General features: G+C 36.1%; 1 pseudogene across 1 annotated transcript; it reads right to left on the bottom strand.

Annotated features, from left to right (window-relative positions):
- Positions 1–3,881: 3,881 nt before the first annotated feature.
- On the bottom strand, positions 3,882–4,933 carry LOC308638991 (melanoma-associated antigen B10-like; annotated as a pseudogene). The gene has a single exon. The product of its transcript is annotated as a melanoma-associated antigen B10-like (transcript).
- Positions 4,934–20,936: the final 16,003 nt, after the last annotated feature.

Below are 20,936 nucleotides of genomic sequence, written 5' to 3'. Positions count from 1 at the left end.
ATCAAAGATAGCCTGTTATAGAACCATTCATCAACTACCAGAAGGACTCCTATGTTTTTCAGGATTCAGCCTCAGTATATGTTTGTTTACATAGCAATTTCCTTAGTCTTTCTTCATGAACTATTTATTGTATAAACTTTTGGTTTCTGACCTAGGTAAGCTCACTCATTGCTCTAATGTTCAGTGGCCAGTCTCAAATAATTAACCCTGTTAGTATCTGACCTCAGATATCAGGTGATTTCCAAAATCTTTTTTTCTAACCACTGGTTTATAAATTAAGAACAAGTAGGTTCTGTACCAAATCAGACTCTACTCACCAGCAGATTTGAAAGCATTCTGTCAGTATGGTGAGGCCACCTAGGGAGGTGAACTCTAAACTTCCCTGTCTAGAGTGAGATGACTGTTTCTGTTACAAGAGGTTCATGGTGCAGGACAGGGCCTCCAGAGGGTTGGAATCATCTTTCAGGGAAAAGGCAAGGGAATCTGGGATGTCTGTTCCTCTGGGAGCAGATGTAGTCTCCAGAAAATGATGCTGTGAAGAGCTAGCAAGCAGCTAAATTCCAGTTTGGACAGGAGGGCACAGTGGGGAAGACCCAGGGGAAGGGTTCTATAATGCAGAAAAGTGCTGGAACTGGGCACAGGTGCTGAGACCAGGGTAGAATCAGCACTAGAGGCACCCCAGGCATAGGGGCAGGAGGACCCCAGGTAAATGAAATGAGCTCCACCAATAGTTTGATTCTTTTTCAAATTCCTTCTTTGGGTCTGCTTTTGGTATGTTGACTACAAGATATTTATTTTTATTATCTAAGAAGAATTGTGAAGTAGTGTGAAAAGAATTAAGTGGTGGGAAAAGTGGAACACTGGCTTTTAGAGGAATTCAGAAAAGGGATCTGGTCCTGGCCCTCTGACATTAACTATGTATACTAGGCAAATTACCAAACTAAATGAGCCTTAATTTCTTCATCAGTGAAGTGGGCCAGGCAAACCCTATCTTCTCGGATTTGTGGGAATGCATGTAATTCACATAAAGCACCTGGTACTGACTGGTATGCATTGAGATTTTGAAGAATGGTAGTTATGGCCAGGCACAGTGCTGCATGCCTGTAATCCCAGTGGCTTGGGAGGCTGAAGCAGGAGGACATCTTGAATTCAAAGAGCCAGCCTCAGCAACTTAGCAAGGCCCTAAGCAACTCTGTGAGACCCTGTCTCTAATAAAAGATTTTTTTAAAAAATGTGGGAATGGGGGAGGGAAGCTGGGGATGTGGCCCAGTGGTTAATGCTCCCAAGTTCCATCCCCAGTACCAAAAACAAACAAACAAAAAAAGAATGGCAGTTATTAATTTGACGTTTTGACCCCAGATGATACAATCCCTTATGAGATGTGAACTTTTTTTTTCTTTTTTTTTAATCCAAGAGATGGCCTTGAATATGCAATGCTGTAGGACATGGAACAACAAATTGACCAAAAATTCTGCCTAGCAAGAAAAAAATAACCTAGTAAGTCTTCTCCTCTTACAGGGTAACTTATTTATTCTGGATGTGGAAGAATTCTCTCAATCATGATGCAACTCAAATCTCCTAAAATGTGTATCAAAAACCAACTCCTGTCACGCAGGGTGGCAGACACCTGTAATCCCAGTGACGGAGAAGGCTGAGGCAGGAGAATTGTAGGTTCAAGACCAGCCTCAGCAACTTAGCATGGCTTAGTTAGACCCTGTCTCAAAAAAAGCATGTGTGTGCATGTGCATGCATGCACGTGGTGGTTGGGGGAATGGGGGGGGATGTGGCTCAGTGGTTAAGCCCTCCCCTTCCCCCTGGTTTCAATCCCCAGTAGCCCCCCAATGGAAAAAAAGCTCCTTCCCTTCCTTCCTCCCAATTTCCTTTTGATCCACACTTTTCATATTTTCATCATGTAATACATATCCAAAATCAAGCCCTCTCTCAAAGTTTGTCAAATTATACTAAAGGTAACCTAGTTCCCTTCTAATGGAGTGGGCTCTGATTTCCTCAACCTAGAGCAAATTGTATTAGCATAGTGTTTTATGGGCTTATCACCTCAAGAGAGTATTGTCTAAATGTTGGCAAGGATGGAGGAAAAAGGGTACACTCATACATTTTTGTTGGGACTGCAAATCAGTACAGCCACTCTGGAAAGCAGTATGGAGAAAACTAGAAATGTAACCACCTCAGAAAACTAGGAATGTAATCACCATTTGACTCAGTTATCCCACTTCTTAGTGTATATCAGAAAGAGATAAAAATCAGTATATTACAGTGATGCAGCCACATTAATGTTTAGAGCTGCACATTTGCAATAGCTAGGCTATGGAGTCAACCTAGATGCCCACCAACAAATGAATAGATAAAGAAATTGTGGTATATTCCATACAGTGGAATATTACTCAGCCATAAAGAAAAATGAAATTATGACATTTGCTGGTAAATGGATGGATCTAGAGATTATAATGCTAAGTGAAATAAGCCAATCCCAAAAAAACATAGGGCAATTGTTTTCTCTGATATGTGGAACCTAACCCACAATAAGTTGGGGGCAGAATAGAAGTTCAGAGGATTAGACGAAGGAGAATGAAAGAGAGGGAGGGGGGATAGGAATAGGAAAGACAGGGGAAAGAACCTGACATAACTTTCCTATGTACATATATGAATACACCACAGTGAATCCCACCATTGGGTACATCCACAAGACTGGAGCCCTAGTTAGAATAAGATGTATTCCATGCATGTATAATTTTATAAAAAATGGACTCTACTGTCATGTATACCTAAAAAGAACCAATTTTTAAAAAGAGAGTATTGTCCTTATTTTTAAAAAGCAAACAAAAACTCCTTGGTCATGATGCCAATAAAATCACTAATATGAGCATTTTATATACCTGTACTAGAATAAAGAACAGGACAATTTCCATCCCTGTTCCAGATAGAGAATTTGCTGTTGTTTACCCATTATTTCAAATACCTGAAAAGAGCACTTTTTCTTTATAGGCTTAGTCTCTCACCTCTGAGACATACCTCCCAAGGGCCCAGTCCCTGATCATCCTCCTTTAACGTACCACCCAGCTTAAGTTAAAATCATCTCCCATCGAAAAGCTTGAGGTTTTCCAAGACCCTACATTATCTTGTTTCAGGGCATTTATTCTTCATTGCTCTCATCTGAACCTCCCACTCTCACCCACAATTCACTATACATTTTCACTTGTCTTTTATGTCTTAAAGGATATATTACCATCTTATATGATAGCTGCTACTGGACTAAAATTTTATAGGTAGTGGTTCAGTCTTCCTTTTCTTGTCACCCTTACTTTTACCATGGAACTTTCCAAAGAGCAGATGCTCAATTAATATTTGAGGAATAAGAAGTTATTATTTTTTCAATAACTTAAACACATCAGATATAAAATTTTACTATACAGAGTAACAGGATAGAAGAAATAAGGAAAACCATGAATTTGCCATCTTTTACTAATATTTTTCTCTATTAATTTCAACTATGTTACTGCTCGTTTTTTTTTTCATGTTTTTAGGGAAATGCCCATTCCAATGTCATGTTTTCTTATTATATACCATTAAATAAGATGGTAGCTTTCTCAGTTTGTTTAATAATATAGCAAAACTCTTAACTCTTTTAAGATTTATAAATAATATTGAATATGTAACCAATATTCATATACTTAGATACTGAAACTAATTAAACTTTTCTAAAAGAATCAACATTTGAAATCTTTCAACAAGAAAAAAATCTACAAGTTATTCATGTAGAACAGAAACACAGATATGATATGCACTGTGTATCTTCCAATAATATCTCCAGCCTCCGACACTTGATTGAATGCTCTCTTCAAACACAAAGTAAGGAAAGTGCTTTAGCCATCATTGGAGTGGGAGAAGCTGCTAGAACTGAACCCGGAAAGTGCACTGGCCATTGCACCAGTAAGAAACAGAGCTGCAAATCTGGCTCAGGCTCTCTATTCCTCATCTCTCAAAGCTTCCTCATACCAGGATGGGAACGCACTAGGGACCACATCATGGATCTTGGCCAGAAACTCAAGGATTCTCATTTTGCTGGTTTAGGCATGGGTCCAGGGGCCCCGCAGGAATTGATAGTTAGGAGGATCACTGCTGGGCACCTGCTGGTACTCTAGGTACCTTTCCTGCACCAAGTCTTGGGTGATGAGCTTCCTGGGTTCTCCATAGATGGAGCACTTCCTTCCAGCATATATCCCCATCACATTAAGACTTCCCATATATCTTCCTCAGTGGCACAATTGCCCTTCTTGAAGCTCACATATAGGACAGTCATCAAGAAGCCAATCTTAGGCATGATCTCCTCTCCTTAAAGCCTTGCATCTCTGGTGGGATGCAATTTGCTAACAAAGATATAGCAGTGCCTGGTTGGATCAACTTCCTTTACTTCAATACCAAAGGCAAGCACCATGAGCTCAGAGGATTTCTTGAGGATCTCAGGGAAGTGCTTCTTATACTCTTTGATGGTATACTTCAGCATGTCTTCCTTTGTTATGGAGTCTCTCATGTTATACTTGCATAGCAGCAACTGCACCAACAAAATCACATTCTCATCTAAAGGAGTTGTGCATGAATGATTGCTGGTATGCAGAGCCTGGGAAGTGCTTGGCCTTTCCTCATCTTGGCTTTGAGAATCTTCATCAGATTTAGTGCATGAAACACCTACAAAGGTAGTGGTCATGGATAGGACTCTCTGAGGCTGCTGGGATTTGCTACATGACTCAGCAACAGAGGAGCTCTTAGGATTATCATCAGGAAGAGGAGAGGAGGAAGAGGGGTACTCTTCTTCCTCTGATGCAGTGGCCTGAGCACCCTGGAGACCCTGAATCTCACTTGAGCCCTGCTGGTATTTCTCACAAGCACAGAGCTTACTTTTCTGACCCCAAGGCATGATGACCCTGGTCAAGGACAGGGGAAGGACAGCAGGTAATGCAGGTACCTGGAGGAGTGAAAATGAAATGAATGTCTGCATTAACCAAGTTTGCCTGTACAAGTATCTGTGAATGTACTATTTTAAGAACCCCCAGGGCTCCTGTTGTAATCAGCCTGTCCCCTGAGAACCCAGTGGAAGAAGTCAGGCTGCAGCCAACCAGCCCTGCCTAGGGCGAGTAAGGGCTAAAGACAGGTGCTAGCTGGTCTACACCCTGCAGGACATGAAGTTTACTATCCGGATCATCCTGTCAACTGTTGACAGAGTCTAGGCCTCCTTCCCTCTTTGGTCCCTGAGAAGGAAATGAGAGTCTTTTCCAGGTACCCCAGCCTGGTTTTCCCAATTTAACAACAGGAGTAGGTTTCTTTGGGATCCCTGCTTTGTAGATGATTAGGGTTTTTGTGACCATCTCCATTAGATCAAGGCCCTCACCTTCCTGAGACCTCCCCATTCCTAATGGCCCTAACAGGGGCCCTTCCAGGGAGGCCAAAGGGGCAGGTGTGTGTATATCTACTCTCTGTTGTAATGTTGAGGGTCCCCTCAGTCCTCACTCAAAATCCTCTCCCTTATTTTGTATAAAGACCAGCCTCAAATAAAATTCTTCATTTTAAGAGACTAAAAGACAGGCCTAACAGCCCTGTCTGGGGTCTCTTAGCACTGTGGGTGGGGGACAAGGTGTTGTTCTATGAGTCCTCCTTTGTTCAGCCAGGATATGAGAGGCTTAAAGTTCTAAATGTCTTCATTTTGACTCTGCATCGCACCTCTCCTCTGCAGACCAAGGCTTGGATCTCCCCAAGTTCCCTGAAATGGAAGTCAAGGGAATATTTCAAGCTGAAAACTCTGCCTGGGGTTTCTCAGGGGTGAAAGTATGGGTAAGGCTCTGTGCAGGACCTCTCTGTTCTGAGGTGCTTCAGGGTTGAATATGGAGGAGAAGTAAGGTGTCCCCATCCTTGCTTTTTTAAGGCTCCTTAAAAAATAGCAACTCCTTAAAAGCTCTGAGTAGCTTCCCTACTGCAAACCTTGCAGAGAATGGGTCATATTTCCAGATGAGATAAAGATAAGAAAGCTGCAGCACAAAGTAGAGCTGGATGTGTAGTGGGTTGTAAGGAGTGGGGGTGGGGGGCACTGCAAGATGCAGTCTCTTTGCCAAACTGCCAAACTTAAACTTTTGGGACTCTTCTGTTCCAAAAGGTCTGCTTTCTAAGGGGAATTGCCTGAGCTGAATGATTTTGTGAGTCTCAGATCTGTTGACAATACTAACATCAGTCTGCCCAGTGTAGTAACTTTATTTTTTGCCCCTCCTTTATAGTATAACCTATATTTACAACCCTAAACAAATACACGTGCATGTGTATTATGTTTCATGAAAGAACTCTTAATCCTTGTTTTGTGTGGTTCACTCTTTTTTGCAGTTTGATATAATATTAAATTTTAAAGGCCAGTCATCAGCCAAAAATAAATGAATAGAGGTTTCAGATGGTTTTTAACACAGTTTTGAGAACCATCCTGTCTCAACTAACTCAAACCTTTGTGTTGTTTGATACTATCCCAAGATACTTGCACAAAGGGTCTGATGTACATTTCCAGATACTTCAGTAAAGTAGAAATTCATTGTTCCAAGACACACTGGGAAGAAGCCTAAACTTAAAAACTTGTCCAACCAATTCTATCATCTGCTTCTTTTGCAAGCTACAAACCTATCTCTACTTCAGGGCATGCTCTCACTTGCCCACAGCAAAGTACTAGTTCAACACAGACTTGGTGTCCCTCAGGGACGTCTCACATTTGTTGTTTTTCTGCTGTTCATATTGTTCTTTCGTTCTCTTTTCTATTGTTTCTCCAGGGTTGATTTTGAGAAATAGCAGCCAGAGTCTGGTTGTCATTCCAGATGTAGGCAGTATGTTAGTCTACTTGGACTGCCATAACTAAGTACCATATACCATGTGACTTAAACAACAAAAGTTTATTTTTTTTCACAAATCTGGAGACTAGAAGTTCAAGACGAAGGTGGTCAGTAGGAATAGATTTTGGTAAGGACTTTTTTACAGGCTTGCAGACACCAGTATTCTTGCTATGTCCTCACATTGCATATTCTGTGTACCTCTGTAGTGAGATCTGTAGTTTCTCTGCCTCTTCTTATAAGGATACCAGTTCTTTCAGATTAGGGCCCCACTCTTATGATCTCAATCAACCTTAATTACCTTCCTGAAGGCCTAAGTTCCAAATAAATTCACATTGGGTGCTAGCACTATACATACGTGTGTGTGTGTGTGTGTGTGTGTGTGTGTGTGTGTGTGTGTAAAATTGGTGGGAGCATAATTTAGTCTACAATAAACAGTAAATCTGTAAATAAGAAGTGACATCTTTACAATATTCTTTTCCCCATGAATAAACATACTGTGCTGATCTCTTTTTTTTTTTTTTTTTTTTTGGAACTTCTTTTCCTTAAGCTTATTTTTATAATTTCCTTCAAAAAGATTATGTACATGTTGTTGGGTTTCATCTTGGATAAATTTTGGATATTTTCTGCTATTGTGAGGATTCTTTTTATTATCTTTCCTAACTAGTTATTGATTTTGTGTGGCTAGGCTTCTGAGTTTTTGTAGAGATATATAAACAAGAGCTTTCTGAAATCTCTTATTCCTTTGAGTATTTTATACACTTATTGCTTTGGATTTTCTAATTAGAGGATCATAGTTTCAACACTTATTGTGTCTGTCTTTTCAGTAGTTCCACTTCTAATTTAGTTTGACATTTTTATTGCTCTGGTTATGTATTCAAGTCCATGTTTTAACAGTAGAGATGGTACTGTATATCCATTTTTGTTTCTCAACTTAAAGAGGATATTTCTAACACTTTACATTTATGTAAGTTTTCTGTAGATTTTAGGAAATGAAAATTCTCTTATAATGTTATTATTTTTTAATATTTATTTTTTAGTTGTAGTTGGACACAATACCTTTATTTTATTTATTTTTATGTGGTGCTGAGGATCGAACCCAGGGCCTCGCACTTGCTAGGCAAGCTACTCTACCACTGAACCACAACCCCAGTCCTCTAATGTTATTTTGCTATCAGTTTTTATCCTGAATAGATGTTAAATATTTTTTATAAGTGCTTTTTCTGCATGCTTGGAAATGATCAAATGGCTTTATTTTTCTCCAAGCTATCAATATAAAGAAATTTCAACTGGAAGTTTTCCTAATGTTATATCATCTTTGCATTTCTTAGACACAGCCTACTAATTCATTGCCACATTGACATGAATTTGTTTATGATATATGCCTCTATAGGAATGAGTTTGGATCAAGTGATCATTTATTGGGATGTCATTGCATGGTCTTTGTATCAAGGTCAACTCAACTGTTAAAATGTGCTTAATAACTTCCCATCTTTTTGCATAGCTATCAAGAGTTTAAAAAGGCAATTGGTTTTTTCCATGACCATCTAGTGAAATTGGCCTCCAAAATTTGAAGGTTCTGTAATATTTTGAGGGAGGAATAGAGCCTAAACTAGAGTCTTAAAGTTCATAGCAAAGTACAAGCAACAACAGGAAAAAGAACATCAATAGGACTTTATAAAACATTTTTAAAACCAAACAGTTTTGTATATCAAAGGATATTATTAAGAATGAAAACGATAACCTTTAAATTACAAAGTTCAAGTAATTCACAGAAAGGCAAAAAGGGGAAATAAAAGAACCAAAAACAGAGGAAACAAACAAAACAAATTGTAAAATGAAAGATATATCAATAATTACATTAAATCTAAATGGTCAAATCATAACAACTAAAACAAACTGGTAAAATAGATAGATATACATGTCCCAAACATTTTCTGTCTACTAAAATATCACTTCACATTTTATATACATGGGTTAAGAGTAAAAGAAAAGGAAAATACATGCTATACAATGTGGTATGCAAACCATAAGCAAATAAAAACTGATGAATGAGATCCTAGATTCTATCCTTAGTTCTGCCACAAAATATACAAAACAAAGCAAAGAACAACAACAAAAAAAAAAACTGGATTGAATTGACTTTATTAATGTTAGAAATGTAGATTTCGTAGTAAAGAGACTACCAGTGATAAAGAAGGGATCAAATAATGATAAGAGAGCCAATTAATCAAGAAGGTAAAATAATTATAAATGTCCATGCATATAAAACATAGTTTAAAAATATCTAAAAAAAATAAAAACTGACAGAACTGAAAAGTACACATATTCAAGGTTGTACTTAGGATCTTTAAGACCTCTATCTCACGAATCAAAAGAACCAAGAGAAAGGAAATTATTAAAAGTATAGAGTGAAAAACACTATCAGATAACAGTATCCAGACAATACTCATAAAACACTTGATTCCCAAACACTCAAATACATATGGTTTTTATGTACACAGGGAACATCCACCAAGAACAACAATATGCTGAGTCATAAAACATACCTTCAAACTGTAAAATAATTGAAAACATTCTCTTCCCCTAATGGAATTGAACTAGGAATCACTACCAGAAATAAAACAGGGAAATTTACAGACAATTAAACAAAGCAACATAATTATAAATCACATGTAGATCAAAGAAGACTTCTTACTGGAAATTTAAAGTATATAATCAATTAAATAAAAAGGAAAAATATTTCAAATCTTTGGATTGCATCTAAAGGAATCACTTGAGGGAATTGTATACCATTAAATTTTTTATGTTAGGAAAAAATAAATTTCCTTCTTACGAAACTAGAAAATCAGACAGATTGAAGGAAATACATTAAAACAAAATTAGAAACCAATAATAATGAAAACAGAAAAAATAGTAGAGAGTATCTATTAACTAATAATCTGCTTCTTTTAAGATAATATAAAATCAATACATGTTTAGCATGATTGACAAAGAAAAAGGCACAGACAACATTAGAAACAATATCAGAAAAAAAAGGAGAGGAAATTACCAAAGACCCAAGAGATATTAAAAGGATTACAAGAAAATACTATAAGTGACTCCCTACATAAAATTTGGCAACTTAGAAAAAAATGAACCAATTCCTTAGAGACAACTACCTACAGAAACTCAATCGAATTATAATAGCATGAAGATTTCTATAGCTATTTTTCCAAGTATTTCTTATTGGTTAATAATAGTTATATATAATATTAGGATTATTTTGACATAATTATAAATGCATGGAGCATGACTTGCTCCAATTAAGGCCCTAGTACTTACCCTTACCTTCCCCTTCTTCCCCCTGTTCCCTCTCCTCTACTCTACTGGTTCTTCTATTTATTTCCATTTTTTGGTAAAATCAGTGTCATGTGGATATACATAATGGTAATATTCAATTTAATATACTCATATATTTGCATTGGAAAATTATTAGGTCAGATTCATTCCACTGTTTTTCCCTTATACCTCTCTCCTTTCCTCCTCTTCAATCTCCTTCTTCTGCTTCCCATAACTATTTTTAAAATGGAGTTCTTAGCTAAAAACTTGAAAGCACATTCTCCCAACTTAGGTGGGAAATTCCACCAACCACTTAAAGAAGAAATAACACAAATTCTATAAAACATCCCCAAAATTAAAAATGAAGATGGTGTTTTCCAACTGGATAATGATTATAAGTACTTTTTTATTTTTTATTTTTAGATATACATGACAGTAGAGTGTATTTTGACATATTATATGTACATGCTGCATAACTTATTCTAATCAGTATTCCAGTCTTGTGGTTGTACATGATGTGGAGATTCACTGTGGTGTATTTATATATGAACATAGGAAAGTTAAGTCAGATTCATTCCACTGTCTTTCCTACTTCTATCCCTCCCTTTATCCCCCTTTGTCCCTACTCCACTGAACTTCTATTAAAATAGACAAAACAACACAGTGAAGGAAAACTACAGAACAATATCTTTCTCTCAAACAAAAATCTTCAACAAAATACTAGCAAACCAAATCCAGAAATATGTGAAAAAAAAATAAGGCATGAAAAATTCTAGGAAATGCAGGGCTGTTCAAAAATTCAAAATCAATCAGTTTTCTATTATATTAACAGAAGAAAGAAAACCACAAAATTGTATTGAATGATGCAGAAAAAGAATGTTACAGAATCCAACACTTATTCATTATAAAATTTTACAAAACATTAGAAATAGAAAGGAATTTTGTCAAGGTGATAAAGAACATCTATAAAATATCATAGCTAGGGCTGGGGATGTGGCTCAAGTGGTAGCGCGCTCGCCTGGCATGCGTGCGGCCCGGGTTCGATCCTCAGCACCACATACCAACAAAGATGTTGTGTCCACCGAGAACTAAAAAATAAATATTAAAAATTCTCTCTCTCTCTCTCTCTCTCTCTCTCTCACCTCTCACTCTATCTTTAAAAAAAAATCATAGCTAATATTATACTCCATATGGAGAGAATGAATTCTTCCCCATGAAGATTGGTAATAAGGCAAGTAGGTTGACTCTCAACACTGTGCTTTGACACAGTACTGGGAATCTTAACTAGTTGATATCACAGGAAAAAGAAATAAAAGTCATGAAGACTGGAAGTAGATGAAATAGAAAAAGTTCCTATTAGCAGATGACATGATTGTCTAAAATAAATCCCAAGGATCTACAGGAAAAATGGGGGGGAAAAAGTGCCCAAATCCTTTAAATAGTAAATTATCTAAGCAAGTTTGTGGGCTATAAGCAAGATGATGAAATAAAATCATTATTTTACATATTAGCAATAACAATCTCTTGGAAATCAAAATTAAAATACACAATACCACTTACAACAACTAAAACCTAAATACTAAGTTTAGGTCAGATAAAGTGCTTATTTAGTCTGTAAGTTAGAAACTATAAAATGCTAATGGTGAAATAAAAGACTTAAATAGAGAAAAGCATCATATCCATGAATTTAAAGAATCAATAAATAAAGATGGAAATTTTGCAAAAAGCTCTCTGTATGTTTAAAATTTGCTATCAAAATATCAGATGTTTTGTACATCTATACAAGCTGATTCTTTGATAGAAAAGCAAATGAATTAGAATAATTAAAACAATTTCAGAAAGAATTAAATGGGATGAATTATACTATCTCAGGGTAAGACTATAAAACTGCATTAATCAAGTTTATATTAATTGACTGGGATATATACATAGACAAATAAAACTAAAATAGAAACAGACCCTTACCAGTATAAGCAACTGATTTTTAACCACATACATAGGAATAGCAATTCAATAGAGAAACAGTAGTCTTTTCAATACTGTTGGGACACTTTGATGCTTACAGATTATTTTAAAAAAGGCACATTGGCCTAAGTCTCCTCCCTTGTAAAAATTATTTAAAATAGATTATAGTTCTAAGTATAAACCATAAAGTACATTACTTTTAGAAAAGAAAACAGGAAAAACATCTTGATGGTGACTAAGAGTTCAGATATGGATCTGAAACTATAGTTCATAAAATAATTTATGGGTAAATTAAATCATATATCCAACAAAGCATTTGTAATTTCAAGAATTTCTTAAATTCAACATCAATCAAAAGAAGACTCCAATTTTTAAAAAGACATATAATTGAAACATACACACTTCAACCAAAGAGGATATATGGATCACAGACAGATGAAAAGGTATTCAAGATTATTATCATTTAGGGAAATGTAAATTAGTAGAATATAACATGGCCTAGGCTCTCTGGACAACAATTCATAAGTTTCTTATAAAATCAAACATGTATTTATCATATGATCTAATATTTACCCTAGAAAATGAAAACTATTCATAGCAGCATTATTTGTAATAAGCAAAAATTAGAAACACCTCATATATCCTTTGATGAGTGACTGAATAAACATATCATGGTACATCCATGGTACATGAGAAACACTACTCAGCGTTAAGAAGAAACAGACAGATGATAGAAGCAATAACTTGGGTGTATATAAGTATGTTTTGATGAGTGAAAAATACCAATCTCTAAAGGTTACTGTGTAATTTGATTTACATAAAATTCTTAAAATTGTAATATTATTACTGAGGAAGGACCAATAGTTTACAGGTTAGTTGGAAGACAGTAAGATTATAAGGAGGGTATACAATGTCATTTCTTTAGGGTGTTGGAAAAATTTGCATTCTTATTGTATAGTGGTTACAAAAATCTAAACATATTACATATACACATATATATCTTTATTGAATTATATATATACATATTTTTTCCTCCAACATGAAAAACTAACAAAAACAATAAAAGCAATGAATGCATGTTGAAATTGATTAAATCCAGATTAGATTTTCATTTTAGATTTATTTTACTTAATAACATACCAGTGTCATTTTCTGAGTTTATATCATTGTACTATCATTATTTAAACTGATATCTTTTGAGAAAGCTGAGAGAAAGGTGTTCAGGAACTCAACGTACAATGTTTGCAATTTTTAAGAGCCTAAAATAATGTTAAAATAAAGGGTTTAAGGACTTATGATTTTAATTCCAACATAGAAAGAGCTCAGAAGTCATGACTTCCAACTTCATAAGAACTAGCTGGAAAAAATTGAAAATCAATGACTTTCCTTGGACTCAACAGGGATATTAGGTTACAGAGGTCAGAAAGCAAACTGCCACCCTGAAATCTGAAGAGACAGGCACATTCAGAAAGTTACAGTGATTTGCTTACCTGAAGCAGAAATTACTGTGAGCCACTGAGGCAAAACCAATTACTTCACTAGTAATATTGACAAACTGCTGTAGGTTGAATGCAGACTTATGTGACACTGCAAAACTTCTGGGGGTTACAATCACAGAAGAGACTGCAGACATTTTCAGTCTTTCCCTCCAGGAACTCCCATCAAGTTCTCATTTTTTTTAATTTATTTTTTTATTAGTTGTTCACAACATTACAAAGCTCTTGACATATCATATTTCATACATTTGATTCAAGTGGGTTATGAACTCCCATTTTTACCCCATATACAGATTGCAGAATCACATCAGTTACACTTCCATTGATTTACATAATGCCATACTAGTGTCTGTTGTATTCTGCTGCCTTTCCTATCCCCTACTATCCCCCCTCCCCTCCCCTCCCATCTTCTCTCTCTACCCCCTCTACTGTAATTCATTTCTCCCCCTTGTATTATTTTTCCCTTTCCCCTCACTTCCTCTTGTATGTAATTTTGTATAACACTAAGGGTCTCCTTCCTTTACCATGCAATTTCCCTTCCATCAAGTTCTCATGATGAGGATCTGAGAAAAATCCCTTGGTGGCTCTGTCACAGGGGAAGGAGGAATAACCACTATGTTGTCTTCACAAATTCTTCTCCATAATAGAGTCCTATTCTCTAGGGCATCACAGAAAGCTTATCTCACATAGAGGAATCAATTTCCACTCTAACCCCTAGCAGCTTTTCTGTTTCACTTAAGGTGGGGAGGGGCATAGTCAACATGGTATGAGGATCCAAAGAAATATGTTGGGAAAGACATAGCCACTTCTCAGAAGATGATATATAATCAATCAACAAATATATGAAAAAGTGTTCATCATCACTAGCAATTAGAGAAATGCAAATCAAAACCACTCTAAGATTTCATCTCACTCCAGTCAGAATGGCAGCTATTATGAAGGCAAACAAAAATAAGTGTTGGCGAGGATGTAGGGGAAAAGGTACACTCATACACTGCTAGTGGGACTGCAAATTGGTGCAGTCAATATGGAAAACAGTATGGAGATTTCTTGGAAAATTGGGAATGGAACTACCATTTGACCAAGCTATCCCACTCCTTGGTCTATACCCAAAGGACTTAAAAAAGGCATACTACAGGGACACAACCACATCAGTGATTGTAGCAGCACAATTTACAATGGCTAAACTGTGGAGCCAACCTAGATGTCCTTCAATGGATGAATGGGTAAAAAAAAAAAATGTGGTATATATACACAATGGAATATTACTCAGCATTAAAAAAGAATAAAACCATGGAATTTGCAGGTAAATGGATGGAGTTGGAGAAGATAATGCTAAGTGAAGTTAGCCAACCCCCCCCAAAAAAAATGACGAATGTTTTCTTTGATATAAGGAGGCTGATTCATAGTGGGATAGGGAGAGGGAGCATGGGAGGAATAGTCAAGTCTAGATAGAGCAGAGGGGTTGGAAGGGAAGAAAGGGAAATGGAGTTATTACTGATGGTGGAATGTGATGATCATTATTATCCAAAGTACAGGTGTGAAGACACGAATTGGTATGAATATACTTTGTATACAACCGGAGATATGAAAAATTGTGCTCTATATGTGTAATGAGAATTGTAGTGCATTCCACTGTCATATATAAATAATATTTTGAAAAAAAGACATAGCCAGGTATGGAAGCTAAGAACAGAGGCAGGCAATATGGTGATAAACTCTTTGAAGAGGAACAGAAACATTTATGATGATCAAATTCCCTAGTAGATGGACCATTAAAATATTGATATCTTAATTAAAAAACTATAGAGCACTTTTTCTTTCCAATATCCTTCCACCACAGCAACAAGCCTGCAGTATAATAACAATGGATTACAGTTGAAAGATCTGCAAAACACATGTGTTCTCTGAAGACCAATACAAAGAGATCTTAAAGCAAGTAGAGGAGACAAAATCAAAGATAAGAGAAATTTAAAGCTTCTTGTACCTATAATTACCAGAAACATTAAATACAAGCCAACTCTTAGCCATGTTAATGTCAATCCTTACTACAAAAGCACATTTTTCTCAGTACCTGTCACTAATACACATCTGGCTTTCCACAAAAAAATTACAAGGCAGATAAAAAAAAAAATCAAGAAATAACACAATCTAAAAAATAAAGCGAACACTAGAACCACACTTGGACATATTGCAGACATTGAAATTATTAAATAAGTAAAATAATTATGATTAGTATTTTAAAGCCTGTAATTAAAAAAAATAGAAAATATGTAAGACCAAATGGGCAATATTGTGAGTGAAATAAAAATTTCAAGACTCAAAACTAAATTCTAGCAATACAAACTGCAGTAAAAGAAACAGAGAATACCTTTGACAGGCTTATTAACAGGCATGATACAGTTTTGAAAAGAGGGTTGATAAAAAAAAACTTCCCCAACTGAAAAGAAAGAGAAATATAATTAACAGAACATCCAAGAACCAAAGGATGAAATCAAAAGGTATAACAGAATAATTAGAATGTCAGAAAGATAAAAAAGAATGCAGCAGAAAAATATTTGAGGTGATACTGATCAAGGGCTTTCTATTATTAACAGATACCAAACCATATATCCAAGTCAGAGAATATCAAGCAAGGAAATTATCAAAACTAACAAACTCTACCTAGGCATATCATATTCAAACTGAAGAAAAAAAGAAAAAAGAGAAAAATGTGAAGAAATTCAAAGGGGGTTCAATATACCTTTCCTACAAAGAAAGAAAAGTAAAAATTACAACAAATTTCTTGCATCAGAAAATGTGCAAGCAAGAAAAAAAATAACTGTTTATTCAGTTTAGAAAGAAAAAAACATGTCAACCAAGATTTCTATATTCAATACCATTGGTACCGCAGGTTACGGGTGATAAGTTCTGCTCCCTCACATGTTGAAGTATAACAATAGAGAAGCACACCAAGGCAAGGATATAAAGCAGGGTTTATTTTAAAAGTGGTAACATAGACTTCTCCTAGGAGGGAGAAGGGGGCCATAGCTGGTATCCTGGTATCCCAAGAAGCGAGGGCCTTTTGCCTTTTTATGTGTCCTAGGATTCCTTTGTTTTCCTGCCCTCTTCCCCTTATCTCTCTCTTTCCTGTGTATGTGACTAGGCCCAGGAATGCTCATTGGGGTGGTCAAAAGGTGGGAAACTGGTTGGCTGAAGGGGGAAGGGCAAGATGGAGCAGATAAGGACACATTAATTAACAACTTTATAGCTCCCTGTAGGGAGTGACAATTCCTGGGGCAGGCTACTTTAGCAACAGATTGGAGATTATCTTGATAGGGTGGAGGAAGGGCTCTGAAGACATTTCAAACCCTCAGTGGGCAGTCTCCAACTTCTGCATATTCAAATTGGCCTCCTTGATCTGACCTGACTTGATTTACTTATCTATACTGGCTGCCTGTCTAATTCTGGCTTCAGTGTTAGTGAAAGAACAGACAAACAGAATAGAATGCCCAGAAAGAGGCTCACATAAATAGACAAATATTTTTTTGCAAAGGTATGCAGAAAAAAATGAAAATTATATATATATATATATATATATATATATTGTTTTTCTTCAGCAAGTGGTACTTAATTGGACATCCACATGGTGGGGGCGCAGGACTGAGACACAAACTTACACTTTAAACAAAAATCAACTGTAAATGGATTATAGATATAAATGTAAATGCAAAACTATAAAGCCTCTAGAAGACAATCCATGTGACTTTAGGTTTATAAATTATTTTATAAGGTAAATTGGATTTAACAATAAAAAAATTTTGCTCTGTGAACGACATTGCTAAAAGAATGAAAAGACAAGCCACAAACTGGTAAAAAATATTTGCAAAACACATATCTGATGAGTTGAATGGTATCCAGAATATATAAAGAATTCTTAAAATTCAACAAAAATAAAACAAGCAGCCGGTCATAGGTTGAAGCATGGTTCCAAACAGATGTGTCTATCTCCTAAACTATGGAACTTGTGAATGTGACCTTGTAGAGAAAGAGTCTTTGCAGATGTAATTAAGATATGGGGCTCAACAGGAGATCATCTTGGATTGAGGCTGGGCCCTAAACCCAATGACAGGTGTCCTAAGAGAAAGGCAGAAGATTTGAAACAATTGCATAGAGGCGATAGGCCATGTGAAGACAGAGACAGATTTGAGGGATTGGTATATAAACCAAGAATGCTAAGAGTTGCTGGGTAGCCACCAGAAGGTAAGAGAAAAGTATGGAATGTCTTCTTTCTTTCAAGCCTCCAAAAGAAACCAATCTTTCTGACACTCTAATTTCAGACTTCTGGTTGGCATAACTGTGAGAGAACAAGTTTATTTTGTTGTAAACCACTAAGTTTGGTACATTTGGTCTAGGAAACTAATATGGATCCCTGGTTTTCAAATGAGCAAATTATATGAATAAACATCTCACAATAGAAGATACATGATGAGATGAAATGATGCATAATGTATTTTATCATTAGAGAAGTATAAGTTAAAACAACAATTATTTACCAGTATACACCTTTAAAAAGGACTAAAATAACAAATGCTGGAGAAGATGCAATTGGGTTCATCACATACTAACAATGGCAGGGATGCAAAATGGTGCATCCACTTTGGAAAGTTTGGCAGTTTCTTATAAAGTTAAACATAGGCTTATCATATAATCTAGCAATTGTGCTCCCAGATATTTATTCAACCGATCTGAGAATTTTATGTCAACACAAAAATATTTATATCAACATTATTAATAAGCATCAAAAAGCAATATGTCCATAATAGGTGATTGAATAAATAAATTGTGCTACACACAAAGGAATACTATTCAGCAACAAAAACTAGTAAACCATCAATTCATACAAAAATATGAATCTTAAATGCATGTTAAGTTGAAGGAGGTAGTCTGAAATGCTATGTATGATATGATTTCATTTATATGACATTCCACAAGACACAACTAAAGAGCCTCAGTAGTTTCCAGGGTGTTCAGAGGGTGGTTGAATAGATGAATCACAGGATTTTTTTTTAGAATTATGAAACTATTCTGTATAATAATATAATGATGAATTTGAGGCACTAGGCATTTTTCTAAGCCCATGGAACATTACAGCACAAAAAGTGAACCTTAATGTATAAAAAACCAGTTCAGAAATCTGGGTATCCCAATATGGAATGCACAGTGCAACAGAAGAATCTAGTTGTATTGCAAATGTATAAAATGGTATCCCTCAAAAGGATGAGAAAAAGGAGCTAATGACCCAAATAATTTTGGAAATGAGTGGTTATTGTAAGACTAAAGAAAAAAGAAGCCATATTTAGAGACTATGCTCTTGGGAAACTTGTGTTTCACAAGTTTATAAGCTAATGATCTTAAATAAATATATTGGGATTGAATAAATAAGTATAGAGATGTTGAACATTGGGAGCCAATTTTATCATAAAGGTTAGTAAAGGGGGAAGGCTAGATGAAACAGATGATACTAGATTGGAGTTGGAGACATCCATTAGACTCATGTTAATCTTCATATATAGATGGAAAAGTACAAAATACACACACACACACACACACACACACACGATAAACATTTTACAAGCTCACTTTACTGAGAGGGCTTAGAAACAAGACTATAATACCAATGGAATGATTTGAGCAACAAAATGATCAAATATTGGATTATAACCTAAAGTATAAAATAAATATCCATGAGTCCATGCTGATATAAATAAATGATTGAATGACTAAATAAATCAAGAATAAATAAATATTTTATGAATAATTTCAAGTAATCATGTGACTATTCCACCGTCAAGGAAATAGAACAAATCTCCCCACCCTTTCAGTGTAGGCTGAGATAGTGACTTCTTTCCAAAAAGTATTGTATGGGCTGGGGGGTGGTGGTGGAAAAAGAGTAATTTTACAGTGGAAAAACTTGACAAACATTACCTCAGCCAGGTGGTCAAGGTGTATATCACCAGTGATAAATCAATCATGTTGATAGTATATACCCTTAAAATAATAGGATAAAATTTCTCCTGAGGTATTCATCACAAGAACCTATAATGCCAGTTTAATCATGAGAAAAATATCAAACACATCATAGTTGAAGGACATTCTATAGAATATGTGACCATTACTTCTCAGAACTATCAAGGTCATCAGAAACAAGCAATATTTGAAAAACTGTAGCAATCTAGAGAAACCCAAATGCCATGTGGTACTGTGAATGGGACCCTTGGACAAGAAATGACTTTGAGGGAGAATAAAGGAAATCTGAATGAAGTACTGACTTGAGTTTTCACAATGTATGGATATTGGTCATTAGTTTTGACAAATGTACCATATTCGTGTGAGATATTAGCAATAGAAAAAGCGAAATTTCAGTATAAGAGAATTTTCTGTATTATCTTTGCAATTTTTCTGTAATATGAAAGTGTTTTAATCATTTTCAAGTAAAGGGTTTAAATAAAAAACTTAATTAAATTTAAAAATAAAGGACCTCCCATAGCTGAAATCGGGGACAAATTTCTATGAGGCCCCCTGCTCTGAAGAGGGAAGTTTCTTCAGAACTCCTGTAGGGTTCTTCCCTTGCCATGTGGCAGGGTCTGGATAACTCCATCTACTGACCTGATGCCAACACGCTGGTTCAATACTTTTAGCTCCCAGAGTTCCCACTGGGGAAATTCAAAAAGTTAAGTGATTCCTATTTGGGATCTGGTGGAGCCCTCTCAATCTGTGACAGGCAGTCCCCTCAAACTTCACTCAGCTTCTCACTTTACCTCGCATGGCAGAATCTAGACTTCCTCTGATGACCTGAGGCTTCTTTGCTTACATCAAATCCATTTCTAGCTACTCTGAGAAGTTAGAAGAGGAAGTAGAGGAAAGCTGCTACCTACAGCCTCTGCTTAGGACCTCCAAGGATGGACAGTCAGGGTGAAACTCTGTGCTGACCCCCCCCTCTGTTTTGGAGGAAGTATTACCCTCAGTTCTCACTTAGGCTTCTAAACCTGACTCCTGGAAGGTGCTGAGACTTTTCCTTCTGCTAAAATGAGTCCAGAAGCCTTAGAACCAAAGCCCAAACCCTCTATTTTCCAATAATGTCCTACCCACCTCCACCCCAACACAAGAGGAGAAAGTGAAGCTGTGCCTGCACTTAACAACCATGTTTGGAGGCCTCAGATCTTACACAGGAGGCAGGACTCTGGGTGGGATAGTGCATGCTAGTGTGGGTAGTTCCCCCAAATCTTCCTCAGGATCCTCA

Source organism: Spermophilus citellus (assembly GCF_964194105.1).
Source record: "Spermophilus citellus genome assembly, chromosome: X".
Lineage (NCBI taxonomy): Eukaryota > Metazoa > Chordata > Mammalia > Rodentia > Sciuridae > Spermophilus > Spermophilus citellus.
The sequence above is the reverse complement of the archived record's forward strand: the minus strand, read 5'-3'. Positions and strand labels throughout refer to the sequence as shown.